Here is an 8,536-nt window from a genome sequence, read left to right on the forward strand (position 1 = left end):
AGTGTGCAGAGTTGGACTGTGTTCTGATTGGCTGAGATTTGTGTCAGGTGCTCAGACTTGAACCTTAAGCCAGTTACTAGAACCCATATGCCACAGTCCCAAGGAGGGACAGACAGGCTGGCACCAAAACCTGGGCTCCTTCTGGAGGGCGTAGAATGACTTGGCACAACCATCCATGCATCTGCTGTCACCTTCCCTGCTAGCCTCCTCGGTCTGCCCTTGGCTCAGCAGTTCAGGGTAGACCTGACCCCAGACCGCTCCAGTCTCAGCTTCAAAATTTGCAGTTGGGCAGGTCCCACGCTATGTGGCTGACTTTGTCCCCATCTGCTGCTCACTCCTGCTGTCCCAGGCCTTACAAATGGTGATGGCTGCTGGCTAGTGCCAGCCTTGGCTGTCCTGAGGCCTGTCTGGTACTGGTTCTTGGGCTCCTGCTGGCAGGCTAATCACTGCTTGTGTCTCATTCATGAACCCGCTCATAGAGTCCACCTATGTCCTTGTTCTGTGAACTGGGAGGGTAAGGAAGGTGCTCTGGAAATCTTGGTCATCACTTTGTGCTGGAGCAGTGGGTGACCTGAAACATCTGAACTGACAAGATTCTGGGTCTGTCAGCAGTGCTGGGGTCATGATTCTTATGTGTGTATTGGGGGATATGTTATGAGTGGGTGCCAGAGACCCAACCTTGGATATATTTATGGGGAGCCATCTACCTGTTTTTAAGGTACAGTGTCTTTCTGGGGTGCTCTGTTGGGCTAAACTGGCTGGCTGTTGAGCCCCAGAAACCTGTCTGCCTGTCTCTGCTTCTCCAGTGATGTGATTACAGTCGTGTCACCGCGCCTAGCTTTTATGTGAGTGCTGAGGATCGAACGCAGGTCCTAGTGCTTGCAGAGCAGGACTGAGCCATCTCCCCAGCCTAGGACACTATGCTCTAACACAGGAAACCGTGGCAGTGGACTCTGCAATCCCCGTGCCTTCTCCAGCTCTCAGGTGCTTGTACCTTTCAGGGAGTCCAGTGGAAGCTCAGCCATGTCCTCCTGTGGCTCCAAAGGCCACACAGGCAGTGGACAGTCTGGGCTCAGAAGCTGCGAGTAGAACCGGACTCTAAGAAACGACACCCTCTCTTTTTGCATCCACACTAGATCCTAGTGCTCAGGCAGACATACGCTGTGGGCTTTAGAGAGAGGATTGGTAGACCAGGGCTTTGTGGCCAGATCTAGCCAGAAACAGCCAGAAAAGTTTGCTCGTACAACTTGTAAGCTAAGAATGGGGCTTACGCTTTTGCAAAGCTTTCTTTTTCTTTTTTGGTTTTGCAAACCAGAGCAAAACCACCACCAAAGAACCCCAGACAAACCAGAGTGTGCTATAGGGTCTGGTGCTGCTGGTTGAGCCTGGCTGTGTGCTCTCTGCCCCTGTCGGGCCCCTTGCTGCTCCTGCTTAAGTGCTGGGCTCCATAGCCTTGGCTGCCCGTGTCTGAGTTTCAGCTGTACGGTTTATTAGCCTTGGCTCTTGAGTAAGTCTGGCCACTTCTTGTGCCTCAGTTTCCTCTTTGTGATACAGAACTGGTGGCAGTAGTGATTCTGGGTTTGTTTTAAAGTGCCCTGCAGCTTGGTTGAGAGGGCAGATGAGGCCATCGGGACACAGAGAAAGGGAAATGGCTGCCCCAGACCAAAGGAGCCAGTACTGACCAGTCTCATTTTAGAGTCTTAACCCTGGCTCCAAAGTAGCACATCTGTCAAAGAAGCATGCCTGGGAGCTAAGTCACCACGGTGCTTGAGGGTGAAGCCTGCAGTCCTTGTCACTTCCCTAAATGGGGCCTGAGAACATTGATAGCTTCATGGCTCAGTGGCTAGTCTACTTTTCTGGGTTCTAAGCCTTGAACATCTGACCTTTGGGGAAAACTCTCACCTGCAGCCCCAGAGCTGAGTCAAATTGTTAACCCCTTGGTTTCTAAGTCTTGACCAAGTCTGGGGTCATAGGAGTTTATACAGAACAGATGCTGTGATATATGTCAATAACTCAGGAGGAAAGACCCGTGTGGCCTCGAAGCCTGGTGGACCTGAAGATCCACCCTTTTTCTCTTAGTCCCAAAGGACTCCTGTCCCAGGAAGATGGAGGCAGCTGGGGCAAACCGCTGGCTGCCTCTGCAGGAAGCACCCACAGGAAGTGGTGGAGGTCTGGCCATGCCCTTTTTGACAGCTGTGCACACTGCTGCTCTCTCCTCTCTCTCCAGCTGTGTGTATTGGGAGCCTGAAGGCTGCTGGGGACCAGCCAGCAGGGCCTGAGATTCCTATGGGGACATGCATTCTCTCTGACCAGACAACGTTCGGTTTCCCCGCCTTAGCGCCCACCACTGGAACATTTGTATCAGCAAGCAGCAGGGGCCAAGGGCCTTTTACACCCTTTGGGGGGGGGGCTCCTTTGCTCACAGTTTCCAGGGCATTCTAAAAGATGACCCTGTGCACGCAGCAGCTGACTCCAACCCCAGCCTGCTCCCTCAGCCATGCAAACATGCACCCACAGATGTCCTCAGTTCTGTGAGCCTCCTTGTTCTCACTCAGCTCCCAATGGTGCAGGCTGCAGGCTTGGGGAGCCTGGGGTTGGGGTGGGGGATGAATAGTGAAAGCCTTTTGGGAACAGCCCCAAAAGCTGAACTTGAACATTGCCTAAGAATAGCCAGAACATTCTATTTTGGCTCCTGAACCCGGGCTCTGGATAGACTGTTGGCGTTTTCAGGCTTTATTGAGTTTTCCATCAATGTTTCCAGGGAGATGATTCAGAGCCGGGTGACGTCTTGATGTGTGGCCAGCAGGTCCCCGGGGGAAGCCAGCTGATATTGGCCCTTTTGATTGCACCTGGCCTTTGCTGTGACCCTGCTTGTCCTGGCTGCTGACATGGCCCTGGGTCCACAGCTGGGGCAACAGACTGTAACCTGGACCTTGAGGCTTCCAGATCTTGGTGGGTCTACAAGGATTTTGGAGTGTCATGGGGTGAGCAGGAGGTCCTAGGTGACCGAGAGGGACCTTGGCCACTTGTTCCTGGTCTCCTTTGCTCCTTATGCCCCTGACCTCTGATGTAGGTCCTGCTGGCTCCATCATGGGCTCTTTGCCCTGTCTCAGTAGTGAGTTGTCTTCATCCATTGTGACTTACAAAAAAAGTTACAAGTACATTCACGGATTGAGCCACCAAAACCCACAGTAAGCCTGCAGTGTTTCCAGTACCCTAGAAGGAGGCCCCGTCCTCTGAACAGTGTGTGCCCACCTCCTTCTGCCTCCTTCCACCTCCTCCTCTGTCTCTGAATTTACTTTTTCTGGATGCTTTATACAGAAGGAGTCATAAATCTTATCCTCGTGTGTCTGGCCTTTTTCAGTTGGTATCATGTACTTCACACTGTGGCCTGGGTTCATAGTTCATTCCCTTTTCATGACTGAGCAGCACTCCCCTATAAGCTGGGCCACGCCTTACTGCCCAATCATTGGCTGGTGGACATTTAGGACACTGCCATGACCATCCACAGCTCTCAGCACACACAACCCTGTTCTTCACATGCTGACTCTCACCCTCCCCAGCATGGCTTCCCTCCTAGCCTACCCCCTGTCTCCATCCCAGGAATCAGCCACTTCATCCTGGAGGCTTCTCAGGCCAAACTTTGGTTCATCTGTGGCCCCTACTCTCCCTCACTCCACTCCAGCTGGTGAAGAAGCCCTGTTGTCTGCGCTGCGGAGCCTGCCCAGGGTTGGCAGCTTGCTGACTCCTACACGCTGCCTCTCCTGAGGCTACCCCAAACCAGCGAGCCTCCCTACCTTTACCTCCACCCCTACTGCTCTCCTCAGCTCTCATCCCCCCTACATGGAAAGTGTCTTCCTCTGCTCTCATATCGGATCTTCCCTGGGGTGTGCCCAGATTACCTTTCCAGGGTTCTGCTTCACTTTCTCTCTGCCGCCTTTTAGCTGTGTGACCGGGGAGTTTGCTGGACCTCTCTGCTTTTGCTTCCCTAGTGGAGATGGTTCTTATAATTCTGGTTTTCTATGTGGATTGGACAGTGTGTGGGAGACTTGTGTTGGCACCCTGAGTGTGTCACAGTCACACCTGGCGTGTAGTCTCTGATGCTGTCAGCTCTTGCTAGATGTCTGAGATGTGACTGAAGCACTGGGCCTCGGTTTCCTAGTGTCAGTAGTGTAGTTATAGTTATTGTAAAGAGGGCAGATGAAGGAGTGGAGGGACCTCTGAGACGCTTCAGTAAACACGAGCTATTTTGATTGACACCAGGTCTGCTTCCACCCTGAATAGCGACATGCTTACTTTGGCCTTCATTTGCTTCAGCCTCTTACAGTTGAGCTGTCTTGTCCTTAGGTTTAAGAAGGGTCTGGGAACACTAGAAAGGCTCCGTTTGCAATCTGAACTGATGATGTGACCCTAGCTCAGTTGCTTTCTGTTTATTGTGTGTATTGATAGGAATTGTCTGTCTGGCTGTTTGTGTATATTTCCCTCCCTCTTTCCTGGGGACTGAACCCAGAGCTTCCATATGCTAGGTAAGCACCTGCTCTCTGAACTATACCCCACCCTCTTTTATTCTGAGACAGGGCCTCAGTAAGTTGCCCAGGTTGGCCTTGAACTGTCTCCTCTCCTTCCTCAGCTGGGGCCTGGTGTGGCCTGTATTTCTGTCTTCTCTTTACCCCCTGCTGTCATTTCTTTCCATCTCTCTCTAGGATGGTTTTCATGCTGAGGTTGGGGGTCAATCCCCCCTTTTCTCGTGCTGCAGCTGTCTGAGGAAGTGTCACCAGTCTTCATGTTGTCTCTGGAACACCATCTCTGTAGTGCCTGGAGCTGACACCTTTGCAATGGCTTCCTGGGGAGGCTGGCCCTCCAGTCCCTAGCTGGTGGAATCTAGAGGGTTGTGGTGATGCCCTGAGCATGCACCACACACACAGGCACATACACAGCAGCCCTCAAATGAGTTGGGCAGCATGGCCTTGGCACAGCTGGTCAGGGCTGTGGCATGTGGTGCTGTAAGGGGAAGCCACCTTGTAGCCCATCGGTCACTGTCAGGTGGACATGGGCTATGCTGGCTGGGGACTGGCTTGGAGGACTCTGGGGTGGGGTTAGCTGCGCGTCGACTGCCGACTCTGGACCTGAACAGCCAGCGCCCTTGCTCCTGCGTGGGTGGATCTAGGAGCAAGGGTCTGCCGACATCACTGTTTCCATCTCTGCTCATCTTGGAAGCTTGGTTTCCTATATCTCACGGGGCAAAATTGTTCAAGATAATTTGCATCGAGTTTTCATATAGTTTGCCTGTGTCAAGGCTTTCTCTGCTGCGGTGGGCAGCTTTTCAAGTTCTAGAAGTTTTCACTTCTTGTTTTCTTTTCCTACTTTTCTTTTTTTGGTGTGTGGTGTGTGTGTGGTATGTGTGTATGTGTTATGTACTTGTTTTTGTGTGTGTGTGTGTTCATATGCATTTGTTTGGAGGTCAGAGGTCAATGTCAAATGTCTTCTATTGATCTCCACCTTATTTTGTAGACCCAGCTGACCTCAAACTTCCTTCCTCTGCCTCCTGAGTCTGGAAATAAAAGCATGCATTGCTTTGCTGGCTCTGATTTATTTTTTTATTTTTTATTTTTATTTTTTTTAATTTAATATAATGTAAGTGTTGAGGATCCAGACTCAGGCCCTCAGGTTGTGACTGAGCCATCTCCGCAGCCACACCTTTTCTTTGAGGAGTCACCATTCTGTTGATGTGAATGGACACCATGACCAAGGCAACTTATAAAAGTTTAACTTGGGGTTTGCTCCCAGCTTCTGAGGGCAAGTTCATTGTCATCAAGGTGGAGTGTGGTGAAAGCATGGGGAAATAGCTGAGAGCTTTCCATCCTGACGTAGGGTAGCAGAGAGAGCCGGGGATGGGGTGGGGCGTGACATAGGGGGTGGGGGAGAGGGAGGAGAGCAGCACCCCCTGCAATGAGTGTGCTTTTGAATCTCAAAGCTCCACCTCCCAGCACACACCTCCTCTGAGGCCACACACCTCCTAATTCTTCCCAGACAGTTCTATTCCCTGGTGACTAAGCCCTCAAACCTCTGAGCCAGTGGGGGCTGTTCTCATTTAGACCTCCACCCCCTAAGATGTCTCCGCTTGCTTGTTACCCTCAGTGTTACTGGAGGGACCCCAGAACTGCACTTAGTGTGGGCAGTGTCCTCTGAGCTAGGTTGAAAAGCCTAGTGCAGGGGCCTTTGTGAGCAGAGCTTGTGTTGGAAGGCCCCATCTATATTCAGCCCCAGGAAGTGGGGGCGTTGTTCTGTTTGGTCTAGCCTGTGGTTGACACCCCTTCCTTGCTAGGCCCCCCTTTCTCTGTGGAGGTGCTGGCATGGCGTCCTTGACTTATTTCAGCTTTCAGGCATCTACCAATAAGGGCAGTGATGGCTTCAGTGTATTTCCCAGCGGCAAGCCCAGCTTTGTCTACCCCACAGTTGATGACGGAAAACCCGATTATCATTTCATGTCATTAGCCACCTCCACACTGTGGAAACCTAACTCAAACTTGCTTTTTCAGAAGAGAATGGAGAACAGCCAGGACTCCCGGCAGGACTGGCTTCAGCCACAGCGTTATCTGGGGCTATGGCAAGGCATCCCCGGGCCAGTGTCTCCAGCTGTTCCTCCCTGAAGTTTCCAGCTCAGCGGACCCTTTGCTCAGGTGGCTCCTGCTCAGGCACCGCAGCCTCAGCTCACATCCTCAGGGAACAGAGGGATTGCCCTCTGACCCTCCCAACCCGAGTCTCAGCCAAAGGTCTTGTTGGGTGGGTCCCTTCCTGAGGTAGAGGCTGGAGGACTTAGACTCTGACTTGAACCCCCACTGGGAGCCTGACAGTAGTAGCCCAGGAGAGGGTCAGGAATTGTGGGCTTCATGGCACATTGGCTCCCCATTCTTCTTCACGCTTTCCCCTAAACCTCAGTTGGGCCCCAGGGAGACAGAACAAGCAAGCAGTTGCTTATCCCACCACCTTCGCTTGTCATCCAGCTGGGCCTGGGGTTGGAAGCTCATGTTCTGGGTTGTACTCTGGTGGTCATTCCTTGGCAGGACCACCCCTGCTTTGGGGGCAGAATGGAGTTGCTTAGGGTCCTACCTGTGGGCATCATCTTGGTACTTGTGATTGCAGGGGGCAGAGGCATGAGGTAGCTTGCAGAAACCCAGGCCCTTTGCCCTATTTCCTCCCTTCCAGGAACCCCAGGCCACTCATGAAACCACACGGGCTGGAGCGGATGCTGGGGAGGGCCACAGCCTGGCTTATGCGGTGGCTCTCTGCTCCCCTCCCCCCCAGGGGCCAGCCTCTTCTAAACGCTTTGTGAGAGCATAACAGAAGGAGACCTGTAACCATAGCTAGCATCTACCAGGCCCCACTTCCTGTGTGTGGCCTTCACAGGCTCTGCTGATCATGCCTCAGTTTCTTCATTGGGGTGGAAGTGCTTGGTGACGTTGGTAACAGTGCTTGGTGCATAGCCTGGGCTCTTATCTGCCACTTATATGATCTGAACCTGAACAGCCCTGGTGTTGTTCTCACTGTATAGAGACAGCAGCAATTGCATTACTGTTGTTATGGAAATGATGATGGTAACGATGATAAACATTGTGCTCACTTGGTCTGAGAAGATGCTTACATTCACTTTTGCATTTGTTGTTGGGTCAGCTGAGGATGTGACCCAATTTCACCGTGAGCACACTCTGCCCCCAAGAGTTCGGTTCACTTGTTGAGGTCACACGGCAGAGAAGGGTGGAGGTGAGCTGTCTGGTGTCCATCTCTTGGCAGCAGCACCTGGGATGCTGTTGGAGTAGCAAGGTGCAGCGCCTGAATCTCTCTTATTGATGCCTCTAAGATGGGGTGCTCATGCCCTTATCAGGCAGACCTCTTTCTCCTGGAAAACTCTGGCAAACTCAAGGGTGTGATTGTTCCACCCAGCTGCAGTCTGCATCTGCACACTTTGACCTACTGAACTCCAGAAAAGCCCAGTGACTTCTTTGTCATAGCCCCTCTCCCACAAAATTGCTTGGCAAATAGCTAAGTACCTCTTTGGGCGCTGGAAGTTCTCACAGCGATCTCACTTTGGATGTGGGTCCCTGGGTTTTCAGATGGGAGTCTGTCTCCTTGGAGCCTGGTTCTGTTCTGACTCCGAGCAACCTGAATCCTGCTGAGTTCTGAATTGGGCAGGAAATCCTCACCTTTTACCACTTGGGGGGAGGGGGAGGCGGTTCCCAGGGTAAACACAGGTGACTGGGTGTGGGAGCAGCCTCCTTTGTCTGTCAGCTATCTCCGTGGCTCTCTTCATCTGTTTTATTTTTACTTGTGTGCCTGTGGTTGTCAGAGGGGCCAGATTCCTGGGAGCTGGAGTTACAGGTCCTTGAGACACCTAATATGCGTGCTGGGAACTGAATCATGGTCCTTTGGCAAAGCAACAAGTGTTCTTAACTGCTCAGCCAGCTCCCTGCCCCTCACACACATCACTTACTTTAAAATTACTTTATCATTATGTGTGTGTGTGTGTGTGTGTGTGTGT

General features: G+C 52.1%; 1 protein-coding gene across 1 annotated transcript in view; it reads left to right on the top strand.

The window, feature by feature from the left end:
* Prex1 (phosphatidylinositol-3,4,5-trisphosphate dependent Rac exchange factor 1) overlaps positions 1-8,536 on the top strand; it is a gene marked incomplete at its 5' end in the record, with an annotated part of 154,738 nt that overhangs the window by 84,233 nt on the left and 61,969 nt on the right. The window lies entirely within an intron of this gene.

The sequence above is a fragment of the Microtus ochrogaster genome, linkage group LG8 (genome assembly GCF_000317375.1).
Source record: "Microtus ochrogaster isolate Prairie Vole_2 linkage group LG8, MicOch1.0, whole genome shotgun sequence".
NCBI lineage: Eukaryota > Metazoa > Chordata > Mammalia > Rodentia > Cricetidae > Microtus > Microtus ochrogaster.